Genomic DNA, 15,495 nt, shown 5'->3' with positions numbered 1-15,495 from the left:
ACACGGCCAAAAAGGGGGGGGGGGGGGGAATGTTTCCTCTCCTTTCAGTGTACTGCAGTTTTCACTTAGGTGAACCTGATGCAATAAGCTACGGCTCCTTTTACTGCTGTAAACTTATTCCCTACCGTTGCTGGGATTTCTCACGGATACATAGACATTTTCAGATGGGGACATGTCTTTTCCATTCCTTGAGTAAAACTGGAAACTATCATGGTGCTTCAGGCTCAAGATATCAGTGTGGAAATACCAAAGGCAGCCCTTGTCCATACCCTCCCGACTGAAATTTATTCTAGGACACAACGCTGTCAAGGCTACCACAGCCTGAAAACCAGAGCACTCCCCCCTCCAAATCCAGCTAGAAACCCTGTGGTGTTCAGGGGGTCAGTCAACAGGACCTGGTTCATGTGGAGGAACAATAAAACTAGTTATTATTAAATCAGATTTTTATTATAACAATTACTATTAAATGTATTCTTATTAAATCTAGTTATAGCATTAGATTTGTTCTCCAGAGACAAAGAATGAGGCTTCTAAGCTTGCTCTTTGGGGAAATCTACTCCTGCTTTTCTTAGAAACAACCTGGGTATTTTTACTGAATGCATGAGCTGAGCGAAGAAGCAGACAAGCCCATGGAAACCTACTGGCACCTTTGCCAAAATGATGTTCTCCGCGCGCCCAGCGGAGCCCTCTTCCCCTGCTCTCCCTCCTCTCTCTCTCTGATCCTGCTTTTCAGCCAACCACATATAAAAATCTTCGGCATGTGCCAAGTACTACAGATGGGTCCATTGTAGCACACCCTAATGTTCATAGCTGACACCCAGGTGTTACAGTTTGTACTTGCTCGCTAGCCAGACGGTGGCTATATGCCAAGGGGAAGGCACAAAGCACTCAGATACCATGCTGAAAAGCTATATAAGAGAGACTTTAAGAGACAGAAGAGCAGGTAAGAGGCTATGCAAAAGCAAGAGGAGACCGGTTCACCCGCAACTGCCTCCCATCCAGCCTCCCGTCCCGTCCCCATAAAGCTCTGATTTATTACTGGATTACATCTGAGCATCTCTGTTCCCCTGACCTTATTCACAATCAGACCAGCTCGTTTCAAACCTACTGCTGATCTGCAAGTTATTTCAGGTCTGGCTAGCAATAAAGCGACTTATTTAAAAGACACTGGCGGAGGGAGAACAGGCTGCCCGTTTCTGATGTGCTCATCACGCCTGGGCTACGGCCACTGCCTGCATGGAGTCTGAGCGTGTAAGGAGCAGAGCTCCTGAAATCACACCAACTCACTATCTACATGTACGCAAGTGGCCCTGAGAGCATTTACGAGCCCTTCCTAGTTTAGTAGCTGGAAAGGGTTAACACCAGTATCCTATTTTCTCTTCCATTTTCCCCTCCCAGGAGCCTACTCCCCTTCCAGCCTAATTTCCTTCAGTTTAATTAATTTTCAGTAATCACAAGTCTAGACAGCACAAGCAGCAGCTTCACACCCCAGGTGACACGGTAACGTTCATAGCGGACGGGCAAAGGGACGCGGTGCGCTTTCACACACCAGCCCCCCGCACAGAGCTCGAGCTGCCTACGTCTCGGCTAAACCCTTTTTGGAGAACAAACAATTTTTTTGGAGAACAAATGCTTTTAAGGATTCAGGTGCAGGGAGCTTTTCGACCATCTGGCTGGCGGGGGCTTCCCAGCTGTCTGCAGCGGGTGCGTTCGGAGCAGCACGTACGAGCAGGGTCCAACGCTTCGGAGACGTGCCAAACCTGCGGCACATGTGGAGAGCAACTGTGCAGCACCGGCTCGCTCCAGAAAGCCTTGGATCGGTGGCACGTGGGCTCTAAAGCCACACACCATACGTATGCTGTGGCCCATGCAGGATTTCTGGAGGGTTGGCAGCCCTTGCTGACATTATCGGAGGTGCTCGTCCCACAGGCGCCTGCTATGTGGTCCCATCACACTATACCTTGCCACTGTCTCACTTCTTAGATAAAATTTCAGAAAGGAAAAAGAGAAAAGGGCAAGAGCAGCTCTGACGGCCCTCAGCAAGTTGCCCTCTATTGACCATTTTTATTTGCCACCCATAGCAAGGTAAGAAAAATTACGAGGTATCAGGAAGGCAAGTTAGAAAATAGTAGTGATCTCTTGGAAATACACAGAGAGGGATCACTTGTGATGTACGCAGGGGGAGCAGGACTGCGATACCCCGAGGAGAACAGGAGCTTGGTGTCACTAGAGCATGGAGGAGCAGAAGTGGGCAGGATGTCCCTTAATGCATTAAAAACTGCATCTTTTCCAACCCAAAACCACTTATAACCCACCAGGCTGAAGCACCTTCCAGGGCTGCCACCATATCTGTTGGTTTTCTGGATATGCACCTCCATGCATTAATATTGATTATTCTGCATCCCGACGCTAGCTGTCGCTGATGGCTCTTGCGCTATTCCCCGCTCGTCAGCACTGATGAGCTCTGGAAAAGCTCTGTGGCGTTCGAGGGACTTGCAGATATTTGGGATGAATATCCACAGCACACAAGAATCAATCGGGGTTCCAAAGAGCCCTAGTAGCTGCTGCTTACACAGAGGGTCCGGACCAGTTTTTAGCCCTATAAAAAGCACACATAAAATTGGACCAACTGATAGCCAGCCAACTTTCGGTATAATCTCTCTTTCAGCCTAACTCCAGTACAGAAAGAAAAAGAATACTAATGAAGGCGCTTGACAGAAAGGACAGTTAGTTCATGCATGCATTAGTGAACAGCTATGGTGTGTGAAAAAAAAGCCTTCCTCTCCTTTGGTTGCAGAATATCACTGCTAAAACATTTCCGCCCCCCCTTGCCCCAGTCTGAGATTTAGTACTGGTATTTACTGAGCACAGTCTGCAGGGGTCTCTTCCCACCCCGTTTCAACACTTTTCCACCTTCGCTAGGACCAAGCAGGACAAAAAGCCAACCAGCCATCGCCTACAGTGCTTGGCTCTCCGTGTAAAGCCTGGTCCTTATTACAGATTATTGCTCACGAACATGTTGGCTTACAGCAGGGAAGCGGTCTGCTGCGTCCCCAGCCCTCACAGCTCGTATTTAACTCTCACACAACCTGCGTATTCAGGTCGGTAGCACAAAGCCTCCCTTAGAGGATCCCTTCCTTCCTCTTCCAAAATGAATGACTCCACAGATCTGTTGGTTGGGCACTTACATTCCTACAGTGAGAAAGTAAATATTTAGCACTGGAAATATGTCACCCTGTTTGTGAAGATTGAGAATAACACCGTGGGCTTCGTTAGGCTGGGATCAGCAGCGTCCAAGACACTCGCAGCACTGTATCATGACCCAGGATGAATAACACCATCCTCACCCACCCCATAATATTTTCCAGCTTCTGATTATTATGTTGTATTTACTGAAACAAGACCATCTGACTCCTGAAAGGTTTTGTGTGTGTGTTCCCGGCAAGCAAAGCAAAACAAAATAAATTAAATCCACGGGACAGAGCATATTAAAGTCTATTTGGGTGTTACGAGCTAGATTTCCTAATGCACTCAGTATGCCCAAAAAAATGGAAGTTCACTTTTACAGTCACCTTCCTCCCCTCTCGTGCTCTCCCCCCTCCCCTTCCCTTCAGTAGATTATGTGAGACTCATTACTTTTTATAGCTCTGAACAAAAAACATAATCTTACTGTTTCTTACTAATATTAGGCAATGACATAATGCCATTTGCAGAGGTGTCGTGCAAAGAGGCTGACTTTTACTGGCTTCTGATGGCAGGGCTCTCCACTTTATATTCTGTTTTATGTAAGCCTCCTCAGAATTTATTGACCTCAAAGGATTTCTCAAGTTGCTTAATTATAAAAGGAAGAAGACAGCACAGTGGCTTAGTGAACCAATATAAAAGTCAGCTAAAAAGTGCCATTACAGAGAGGAGTGGTGGAGGGAGACGTGCAGTAAGAAGTAGTTTCTAGGGTCTGAGCTCAAGAGGCAAAGCTTTTCCTCCGAGTTATTCCCCAGCAGGGCTGGGATGCTGCAGGGCGATGCTGGAGGATGGCTTCTAGCTCGCCCTGGTGTTACGCAGGTGTCTTGTGTTAGCTCCAGGTGGGATAGGGGCAGAGGCTGTGAGCATCTCTGAAGCAAAGGCAAGGAGAACTTGAGAAAGAAAGCCTGCAGGCAACCTACCAGGGCCACCTAAATGGAGAAGAAAGTTTCAAATAAACCCCTATGTTTGGTCTTGCTGCTTACCTATCAAATCAAGTCAAGTCATGACCTAAACCATTTCCAGAACGAGTCTGCTGCTGCAGTAGCTGGCTGGGGATTTCCCTTGTCCCCAGGAAAACAGAAATAAAAGCCCTAAAGCCATGACTACCTTCAGTTGCAGACCTGGGCACCCAGGGACAGTTTGGCTGAGCTCATCCCTTGGAGCATCACTGGTGTCTGCTTCTGACCCAGCACTGGAAATGGCTTTTCTCAGCTGCTGCAACTTCCAAACCTATGTTCCTGGGGAGAAAAAAAGAAGAAGAAAAAAACAAAAGAAACAGGAAGGGAGACACTGGTGAAAAAAACAAACCAGTGGCAGTTGCTACCTATTTAGTGAGAGGGATTTAAAGATTCGAGCCAGACTTCCTCAAGCTTAGCATGCCTTCACATTGCACAGAGGTTACTCACTTCACACACTCTCTTGTCCAAACTTAAAGCGTAAGTTATGTCTCAACACCTCCAGCGTCACCGTTGCTCCTCAGGATGGAAGTGAAGTGCCTGAGAACCGAGAGACTTCTCCAGGCTGGTGTTGGAAAAGCAACAAGGAGAGGGGCTGGGCAAAAATTAGCTAAGAATAGTGAAAACGAAGCTTGGTAAGGATAATTAAAATGCATGCATGTGCTGCAAGAAAGGCCATTGGCTTTTCTGCATGACCTGCAGCAGGAATGGCATTGATGTGTTGGTAGAGCACCCAGCACAGGGCAAGAGGCAGCAGCTTCACCTGAGGCTCCTTATTTCCTAGTTACTTCTAATTTTAAAGTGGTGGAAGAGGGAGCGCAGATTGTTTAAAGATGTTATTTTGGTCTCTCTTACACCACTTGGTACACAGCCCATGATCATGTCCAAAAGAGGCAGATCTGGCTGGGAAGACTGAATGCTGCTTAGTATTTTCCCTGTTATGTTTTCACATCCTGAGGAAAACTGTGGTAGCGAGGGATTTGTACCTAAGCTTTTCTAATTCATGTGACCATCACTTTACTCGGCATGACACCACAGGTGTCACTTCTCGTGGCAGCAGTACAGGGCTCGCGCTTTCATATGAATGAATATTTTTGAGGAATTCCTCCAATTTATTAAGCATGAACAGGCTCCTCTCAGCATCAAGCAGATAGGACTTTTAAAAAACATGTCAACAAACCTGCTCCCGCAGAACTGGGACAGAAAGTTTTGCCACGTATGCACACGTGATTATTTTCTTATGTTGTCCTTCAGCCTCATGGGTTTTGATGAAACCACGAGTTGGATTCATGGCTCTGTGCAGAAGGGCACACTCCCCGCTTCACGGCTTGGTGGGAAGTGGTAATACTGGCACATTTCCTTCCCTTACGAAAGGGCTCAATTTGCTCCATGGACTGGGAACGCATAAACAAGATTTGAGATATGAAGCTTGCCTCCGACAGACTAGAAAATAACATGGAAATTAAAAGATTAAATAAGGGGCGTCTCTGTGGGGTTGCTCACACTAGGAAAGAACGAACATACGGATCCAGCAAAGCCATTTCACGTGCATGAAAACAGAAATAACAGCAAGGAACTGTCCTCAGATAGACAACGAGAGGGAAATTGCAAGAAATGGGGGGAAAGTAGGAAAAGATGTGAAGCAGGAGAAAACCAGACCAAGGGAACAGGCAGAGAAGAGTAGGATGGAGGAGAAGACATGGTAGCAGACCCGAGCCCGGCAAGGAGAGGACGTGGCTGGAGAGGGAAGGGGGAGGCTGGCAGCGTTCCTCCTGAGCAAAGGGGCTCGATGGCTCTGCTCCCGCTAGCCCCTAAAGAAACGCTGGTAGGAAGCAGGGGCACATGTCCATTTTGTAACTTCTCGTTGTTTACTCCTTCTATGGAATCTTTCAAAATATGCACATGATGCTCTGGGAATGGAGCCAAGGCCGTTTGGAGCATCGGTGGCCCCCTGCACGCACCACAGGCTGCTGGTCTACTCCGGAGAGGGGCAACCGCATTGGATTTTTCTGCTTTCCCCTGCAATTAGGACCGCAGCAAAGGGGCCCCAGGCACCCAGGCAGAGCAACGTGGGATTTCATACGTGCACTAATTTATGCCTCAAAAAGAAAACTTGTGCTTATCTTTGCTTATTGTTCACCAGGTATTTCGTGATCAAACAGGTTCTTTGTGCCCTGAAAATGGGGATTCAAACCCTGCTAGTGGGAAAAGCCATACCTGGATACAAGTTTGTGCTTGATTCTTTTCTCTCTTTGAGACAAAAATTTTATTTTCAAGTCCCAAAAGCTCTTGTGGCATGAGAAAAGAAATTATTTTTAGCGCTACAAACTATTTTTGTGAGTCAAGAAAATGCCGTTACCATCACCATGCAGAGAGGGCACTCAAGTATTTGCCTTCGTGATCCTTTTTCCCCTATGGCACATGGAGATCTTTTAAAGGGTCTGCACATAAGGCAAAGAGAAAAATCAGTATCGTAATCTTCTTTTTTTAGACTGGATCTGGCATTTCTGGAGGGATTCAGCAACCCCACAGGATTTATTTTTTTTTCAACTTGTGAATTCTTAAGAGTAGAAACCCTAATTAGGCCAAAACATGTGTTACAGTCATGAGTTGAGTGAAACCACATCTCCCACATCCCAGTTTCACAACATGCCACCAGACCAGGTTTCTTCCCATGAACAAAAGCTCATACCTGCATGCTCATGACAGTGTTTAGACTTGCCATGCCATTCAAAAACTTTATGACAGACTATTTTATGACAAAAGGATGTCAAAAGGACTTTACCACTCATGAACAGAGACAATTAATTAATATTACTCTTCGTGTAGCTTCCCCCTCTTTATTTGAAGCCTTATTCCCGGAGGTGGCACTCGAGCTCTCTTGAAAGGAACGTGAGCATTACCACTGCCTTCAACTAGCTTTGGACCTTAAATATTAAAAAAATCCACACCATGTTCTTCCCAACAAGATTCACTGTTAAAAATAGATTAAAGGGAATGGAGAAAACATACAGAAGGGAATAAAGGAAGCGGGAGAGAGTTGTAGAGTGTGAAAAAGGAAAAGGAGCAACTCTGCCCTAATTGAAGAAAACCAGAATTTTGCCACTAACTTAAATACAAACAAGCCTCCGCCTGGAGACCACAAACCAGCTATTTCTGCATGAATGGTTTTTGCTGGATAGTATTGTGTGGCTTGTCACGGTCCTGCACCAGGCAGCAGCATGCACTGCCTTGGTACGAACCACCTTTCAGGGAAAACACATGCAATGAAAGCAAGATCTCCTCTGTACTGTGGGTGGGCTTGGAAATGCTGCTGGGGAGATGGGTTGCTTCCATTTCTTTTCTTTCTTTTTCTTTTTAAGTCTTTATGCACTGAATGTCACTTAGATAGCTAACCTGGAAAGATGATGGATTTCATCGTTGACTGGCATGATGTAGATGTAAAGTGTCCCTTGGACTGTGCGCTTGCCATCTGTCAGCTGCACGGTAAAACTATCCTCTAGGCTTTCTGTGTCATTATGCATGTATAGCAGCATCAGTCCTACAGGAAAGAGAGGGAAATTAAAATGAAAACCCCGGATTCTCTAAAAACTTAGAACATACCAATTGTATTTAAAAAAAAAAAAAAAAAGCACCCCAACTCCCTGGAATTGAAGACATCAGTTGTGCTCTTTAAATACTACAGATTCAGTGTCCCAGAAAGCCCATCCTGCTTCCACTGAAAGAATTCCTTGTTGCTGTTGCGTTTCTGATGCCCAGTCCTGCAGTGGGACCTGCCTGCCAAGGCCACATGCAAACCCATACAACTCACAGCCCAATGCCAGCACCCAAACTGGGTGCTGCCCCTCTGATGGTGTCCCCCAAATGCTGCTCTCTCTCACAGCCACGCTTTCTGAGGGAGAGGGGTTTGATATTTGTCTTCTGTAGTCTCCCACCTTGCAGTGATTTGTAGCTCGGACCCCTCCCAAGGGGTTAAGTCCGTGTTTAGCAGCCCTCGGTGGATCCTTTATTCTTGCTGTGATTCCTGCAAATGCAAGAGCAGAAGCACCACAGCGGGGCTCTGGAAGTCATTCCCTGGCTAACTTACGGAGCAGAGAGTGAGCCAAGCTCGGCATGCTTTGGAGCAGTCCCCATGGGAGGCCTCGATCGCTAGTGAGATACTGGCTAATTTCTTCAGTAAATTGGGGGGGTGCTTAAAAAAAAGTCATACATGAGGTGTTCTTCAACACATCTGCTTTGCAAGGCTAGAGGTCACCCTAAATGTTGTGCTCCCTGGGCACAAACATAGCCCTTGTCATCACGGCATTCAAGTGCTTCACACTTGGTCAGTCTGTGGCCCCGGCTTGCCAAACCCTTGATGCGGTAGGAAGACACAGGCGGGCACAAGCCAAGTTTAACAAGTAACCTAGAAAGTCGGTGACTGCAGGAAAATTTGAAACAATGCTCCTGGAGACCTGGTGTAGCTTCCTACCCCTATGCAGCTCTTCACCCCATTTAGGGGCAAGGTAATGGGGAAACACGCGATCAAGTTGTTCATTAAATTGGCTTAACTGGCACTGGGGTAGCCATCAGCTTGGGCGTATGCAGGTAAATACTTCCAGAGTTTGCTAAACTTTAGGTACTTGAATGCACTGGGGAAAAAAAAAAAAGTATTTGAATGTTTTTTGAATTGCAAAGACTGCGTTAAAGCAAAACCATTCCTAGAAATAATTAGCTTAATCCACTAGAAGTCACCCTGGGCAACTAACAAGATACAGAAACAAAATCTTTACCACTTTCTTGTTCTCCAAATATTTTTAAGATGCATGTAAAGACAGCACACCCCACAATTTCCCTTTGAGTTCCCTCCCCAAAAGTACGTTGCCAATGGCCGGCATTGTTATCTGCTGAAGCCACCAGACATCCACCGGTTTGGGAGAGAAGCTTAAGCACGGTCCTCCCAGTCTCACCCATTGCGTTGCTATACCCCAGCACACAGCCTTTGCAGGGAAAAAAACCTCACATCCAGTCATGCCTGCAGTGGAGTTTTCGCTCACAGTCCAGAAGCTGAATGAACCTCTGGCTCTTCAGAAACAAGGACCAGTGGATTAGTCTTCATGGTGCAAATATATTCCTCTCAAATTTGAGGGCAGGGGGAAGGTTTTCTCCTGATGACTCAGTAGCAGTGAGACAATTCCTATTCAATTCAGATTTTACAAAATTGAAAACCGCATCCTGTCCCAGCCCCGCTGCCCACCAGAGAGCAGAGTGTGCACGGGGGGTGCAGAAATGCCCTGCAAACCCCCCCCGGGAGCACCCACAGCCGCAGCAGGGTGGCAGCCTCGGACACCCACGCTCAGAGCTGACCCAGGCTGCCGCCAGCCGCAATACCTCCGTGACCTCACGGACGTGAGCAGGATTAGATCAGTCCCTAACTAGACACACCAGCCCCCACAGGCATTTTTTTTGGCTTCTGCTGCAAAATAAGTATTTATGGAAAAGTGCATTTACATAACTGAAAAGATCCATTCAGCTTTTAAGTCTTTGTTGGGAAGAGGAAATCACAGTAATTGACAGCAAACTTTCCAGAGGCTTCTAACACCTGCTTTACATCTTGCTTCAAGCAGCTTGTACAGGCTTGAACATTAAACAATCAAGCGGGTTTTTAGCTGTACGAGCCGACTGCCGGTGCTGAACGGGCCCAGGACACCTTCAGCGCCTTCTGAAATAGATAAGGGGTGGGGGCTCCTCCTTGCAACTGCACCCCATGTAGCCTGTATACAGAGAGGCCCCCCCCTTTATATTAGAAGGATTCTGACTCTGCTGAACTCAGCAGAATCGACCCATTGGCTTTTTTTTTTTTTTTTTTTTCCATTTCAACACGGGCTTTTCAAATTGCGAAAAACACACACTTTACATTAGCGCACGTCGCTTGTTTCTCAGCTCGAACCCAAACCGTTTGCGGGCTGCAGGGGTGCCAAATAGCCCCCAGCCCACCGCCGCTTCCTCTCCCCCTTGCTCCTGCACCGCTTGGCACGTGTGCCGCGCAGATGCCAAGCAGCAGAAGGGATTTTTTTTTTTCTTTTTTTCCCCCTTTCTCCTGCTGCATCTGGTTCCTCAGCAGAGTTTGGAGGCAGTTGTGCTGGCAGATGCCTTTGGGTGACTGCCTGCCTTCGACCGGGATGGGGTGCGACGGGCAACCAAAACGTGCTACTCTCCGGAGTAGCAGCTCCTGCGGGGACTGCCTAAAGGAAATAAAGAAAAAAAAAAAAAAGCAGCAGCAGCTTTGCTCAGCTCTGGCACTGCCCTGGCCTCAACCTTTCCCTCCCGGAGGTAAATCCCGGTTCTTTTGGCAGAGCCGGTCCCTGGACCGGGGGCCGGTTGCAGTGAGCGGCGGCTCCCAGCAGAGGCCATCCGCATCCCGCGCATCCCTCCGCCTGCCCCTGCCTTCCAGCTCCCCCTCGGCACGACTGAAACCACCCGTGCACAAGCCAGCCGGGTTGTAATGAACCCAAACTTCGTTATGGGGGTGCTAGTACCCCGTCCCGGCCAGCCCGCTTCCCTCCGGCTCCGCCGTCTATCATCCCCGGAGCCCTGATGCAGCGAAAAAGCAACTGAACAATAAAAGGCAGCGGAGGAAAGCCAAAGTGCCATTACTCAGACCTCGCTTGAGTTCAGCCGGGGAAAAAGCTGTGAATCTACGCGTCCTGATGAAGCGTTGCTGAGCTCAGCAGCTCATGCCACCGGCACCTCCACCGCAGAGTCCATTTAATATCAGCTCACGAGCTGGCGAGAGGGTAACGATGGAGACACTCAGCGCGCCCGCGGGGACGGCAAGGTCTTCAGCATTCAGCGTGGTCAGTCCCGTAACACGCTGGGCACCTTCCCCTACCTGCTGCAAGGAAAAAGTCAGGGGAGAGGAAACACGGCCAGGCCAATCATCAAGATTGCTGGAGAAGTTAAACAAGAACTTTTAAAACCAGAATGATTGGTACATGGGAGACATTTGGCCAAAAATATTTCCCAGCAGACCCTCTGCCTTTCCGAGAGAAATATTAAAACTTCCCGTGGAAGCGAGTGCTTGCCTATGGTTTGCAAAAACTGCTTTCTGGAGGCCAGATGCACAGAGAGGGACTCATTCTGCATCCAAACTGCCTGAGCCTGGCAAACATGCCGCGTTTACAGGGAGGCCCGAGGGGAGGCTAAGGGGGAAGAGCAGATCCTATCGTTGCCCTCGGTACATCCCTGCACGTGCCTTTTCCTCACGGGTACAAGCCTGCAAAGTCTACAGGTGCTCCCAGATTTGCTTTCTCTTCCTTTACCCGGGGACTGCCACATGTCATCGCTAATGAAACCTCCGTTTACATTAGACGGTCCTTTCCCACTTGCAGCATATGCTCACTGGAAAAAAAAATAATTACTGCTTATGGCCCCATTGCACGATCTTTTTTTTTTGCACTTCAAACTAGTCTATAATATACGATAGAGCGCCAACGCTTTCATTGACATATAGCTTGTTCACTTGGATGTCATGAGATAGCAAACAAGTGAATCTAAACAACGCAGCTAGCTAGTTATATGGCTAATCTGGTGGGTTGCTTTGATTTCACAAATAAATTAGTTCAGTCTCCTGAACAGGGAGAGAAACACGAACCAGTGATCTCAACAGCGCTGCTGCCCTTCGTTACCAAGAGGGCCTTGCTCATTTAGAAATGCCATTTGTTTTGATTACAAGGTTTTATGTGAGTAGAACCAAATTTTACCCAAATACATCGATGGAGTAAGGACTCGTATAAAGAACCAGAGCCAGAGACGTTTTCCAGCTGAAATACTGGACACAGGCTATATGTTAAGGAGTGTAGGTAAGGTACGGAGGGCTGGGAGTACAGACCAGCACCCCCCAAAGGTGTCCTGTGTGCAGGATGTGTAAGCACTAATTGCTGCCAGCTCACCGCTGACAGTGTACCAGACACCAGCATGAGTTTTCCTTGGGAATGAACCGCAGGATTTCCCCCCCCCCCATCTCTTCTGGATAGAAACAGCTCATTAAATATTTAATTTTTCAATTAAAGAGTCACTTTGAAAAAACAAAAGTTAATATTCATCCCTTTAACATGTGGTGCGTTCAGAGCAGCCGTGCTCTTCACACACATCAGAACCAGAGCTCAGACATGAGCAGAAACTGCATGATGCACAAAAAAGAAAAAAAAAAAAAGTGCTACAATCAAAACAAATACAAATCCCACCAAACTTGGAAAGAGTAGTGTGTGAAGTAGTAGTAGTTAAAAAAAAGAGCGTTTAAAATAAAGTATTTTGGGTGTTATTTGAAATCGTATTTAAACTAAAAGCTTCATAAAATGATTAGACAAGATGGCAAACGAAATCTTCAGATTCCACATAAACATTTTTGTCTTTGAATAGTGGCAAAAGATTTTCAGTCAGATTTTTGCTGCTGCCGCGCAGCCCGTAGTAATTAGCCCAGCGCTTTGAAATTTCGATTTCAATGTACCATCCCTGAGCCAGCTCACACTAGTCTTTAACCTCTTTGCACACCACTTCTTTCTCTGTAAATGGAGGTGGTGGCACTTCTCTTTCTACCGTCTGTTGGGAGGACAAATGAAGACTCTAGTGCAGAGGTAACAGGGTCACACAGGCTTTTTAGATAGACCGAAGCAGCCCCATGAGCTGGTTTTGTGGTCCCACTCCCCATGGAACTGGAATTACAAAATTAAACTGCTCCATACATGGGCAGGTTGAAACTCCAGAGGAGTTTTGCTGCACGGTTTTGTGGAGCCGGGTTGATAGATGCAATAGAGTCAGACCTTTCCACCTGGGTAAGTCGTTTCCTTGGGTGATAATGTTCCTATTTATGGAACCTATTTTAGCACTTCTTCTTAAAAAATTGCCTACAATTAATGCTGCTAAAATTGCGTGTTCAGCAGGAGGGAAAGCCATGCCTCGACACAGCTTGGGAGAACTAGAGCCAGCTGAAAGAAATATCATCTCACCTTGAACTTTAGGCAAAACGAAGACACTTCTAGTGACACAAAAATTCATTGGAAAAAGCTGAAACGAGTGGCAAAGAGGTGGGTGGGCTTGTTAGCAGGGACAAGTGTACTTCAAAGCACCGCAGATTTTTAAGATCTATCAGTTAAGATAGTCAGACCCCTGCATGGACATGAAGTACAGAATTTCTCCCAATCATTACTCTGTTGAGCCTGGTAACCTGTATTTCACTAAGGCATTTCTTCAAGTAAAACATCCAATCCCAAAATGAAATCTTAAAAAAATTAAATCCAACGCACGCTGCTTCTATTGCAGCCCATACTTACCAATTTTGGCAGATAAAAACATGCCTTATTTGGCCCAATTCATGTATGGTGTGTTTCAAGGAACATGGTGCCCATGCTCATATTTTTCATGATCCTTCAAGCACAATTGAAGTGCAATTTAGTCTAAAATAGCCAGATTCTACACTCAGCATTCAGGATATTGAGAGCATGATGCCACAGCACCGAAGTCAACTTATTTTGTGCCACCAGCATCAGTGTAAGCAGAAGCAGCCATTAATCTGTGCCACTCATACTAATCAGGGAAGAGCTGTTTCAGCCTCTAAAAAAATGGAATTTCGTGGGCATTTGAAGTACAACGCAATGGAAAAGGAGGTACCTAGGCTATATACACTTGCTGTAAATGAAAAGTGATTGAGGATCTGGACACAGTAAGTTGGGCAAATATCACCCAGTAAGATTTACAAAGTATTTGGTTGAATTTTAAAAAGTGACTCAGCAGAGTTTTCTTATATGGACAGTTGCATGGAGGGACCAATTTCAAGCATCCTCCTTCTAGTGTCATCTCTGTCAAAGTCAGAGTGCCCTGCCAACATGTTTGCTCTAGCTATGGTATGGTTTATGTTTGACACTCCAGTGGGAATATGCTCCCAAAGTTTTTACAAAGATGACTGAGAGTTGGACAAAGGACTGATCACAGAATCATAGAATCGTTTAGGTTGGAAAAGACCTTTAAGATTATCAAGTCCAACTGTTAACCTAGCACTGCCAAGTCCACCACTGAACCAGACCCGTGTCCCTAAGCACCACATCTACACGTGGTGTAGAAACCTGTTAGAACATGCATCTACATCCCAGCTAACCCCCATTTAGCAGTTGCCCCCTCTAACTCAAACTGGCGCTGATTAGCAATTTCAGCTAAAATCAGGCTGCAAGTAGAAGCACAGACATGTTGTCTTCTGCTGTTTCTACTACCGAGGAAGTAACTTCTGACAGATGGGCAGAGCCAAGAGCTCAGTGCAGTTGCAGCTGAAGCACCATAATACTAAAATTTTATCTGTTCAAGATATATCACAGCTGTCACCCAACAACAATGAAAAGGATGCTCTTCTATGCCTTCCAGAACTTAAGTTTCATTCATTTGTTTAGAAAACTGCTTGGCTACATCAGCATCCCCTCATCAAGAAAACAGGTAAACTGAAGATAGCTGTCATAAAAAAAGCATGGCTCTTCATTGTCACGGACCACTTCTTGTCCTGAAAATAATCTATAAACAAAACCAGTATGGGTAAAGAAGAGAAAAAAACAGCCAATTTTCTCTTTGTTTTTATGTATATAGCAGTAGTAGCAAGGTGGTTGGGACAGAGGGGCATGCCAGAGCGGGAAGCTCTCTATAGAAACAGAGCAGATACTCTAGCCTAAAGCTTGCAAGTTTTACTTATCTCCTGCTCCAGCCTGAGCTGTTGTTGTCCAAGTCCCAGTGGCTTCCTCCAGCCCTGCTGTGGCGTATGAGGCATAAGATATCCATTGAGGGAAGGGAAACACAAGCACTTATTTTGTGCAACGAATCAACGAGGAAGATAGTTTAAATTTTGATCGTAAGGCAATGAACATTTGCTATTGCCCATGCCTAATCTATAGATTTTATACATTAAAAAAACCCTGCCAAATCAATTCAAAGAAAAGAGTTGAGAGGTCCGGGCTCCTGGCCCTTTCTTGGTCCACTACCCCAGTTGTCCTTGTGATAAAAACAAATAAACTGTTACAGAAATAACATCAAGCTTTAAAACTCTCAGTCAAGTTCCCTCAGTATGCTGCGGCAAGGTCGAATCCATGGGGGTAACATATTTTCATACCTCTTTTGCTGGTGCTCTCTGCTGCAGCAAAGCACTCCAGCATTCTTCCAAACGCTGAGCACTGGCGTTTCAAAGGACACAGCTTGTTCAGGATCAAAATACACGGCAGTTGTTGCCCTTTCTATTTAGGCCTTAAGCCTTGAATCAACAGTAAGAATCCTGGACATGGGA

The sequence above is a fragment of the Haliaeetus leucocephalus genome, unplaced genomic scaffold (genome assembly GCF_000737465.1).
Source record: "Haliaeetus leucocephalus isolate CR32 unplaced genomic scaffold, Haliaeetus_leucocephalus-4.0 Scaffold848, whole genome shotgun sequence".
Lineage (NCBI taxonomy): Eukaryota > Metazoa > Chordata > Aves > Accipitriformes > Accipitridae > Haliaeetus > Haliaeetus leucocephalus.
The sequence above is the reverse complement of the archived record's forward strand: the minus strand, read 5'-3'. Positions refer to the sequence as shown.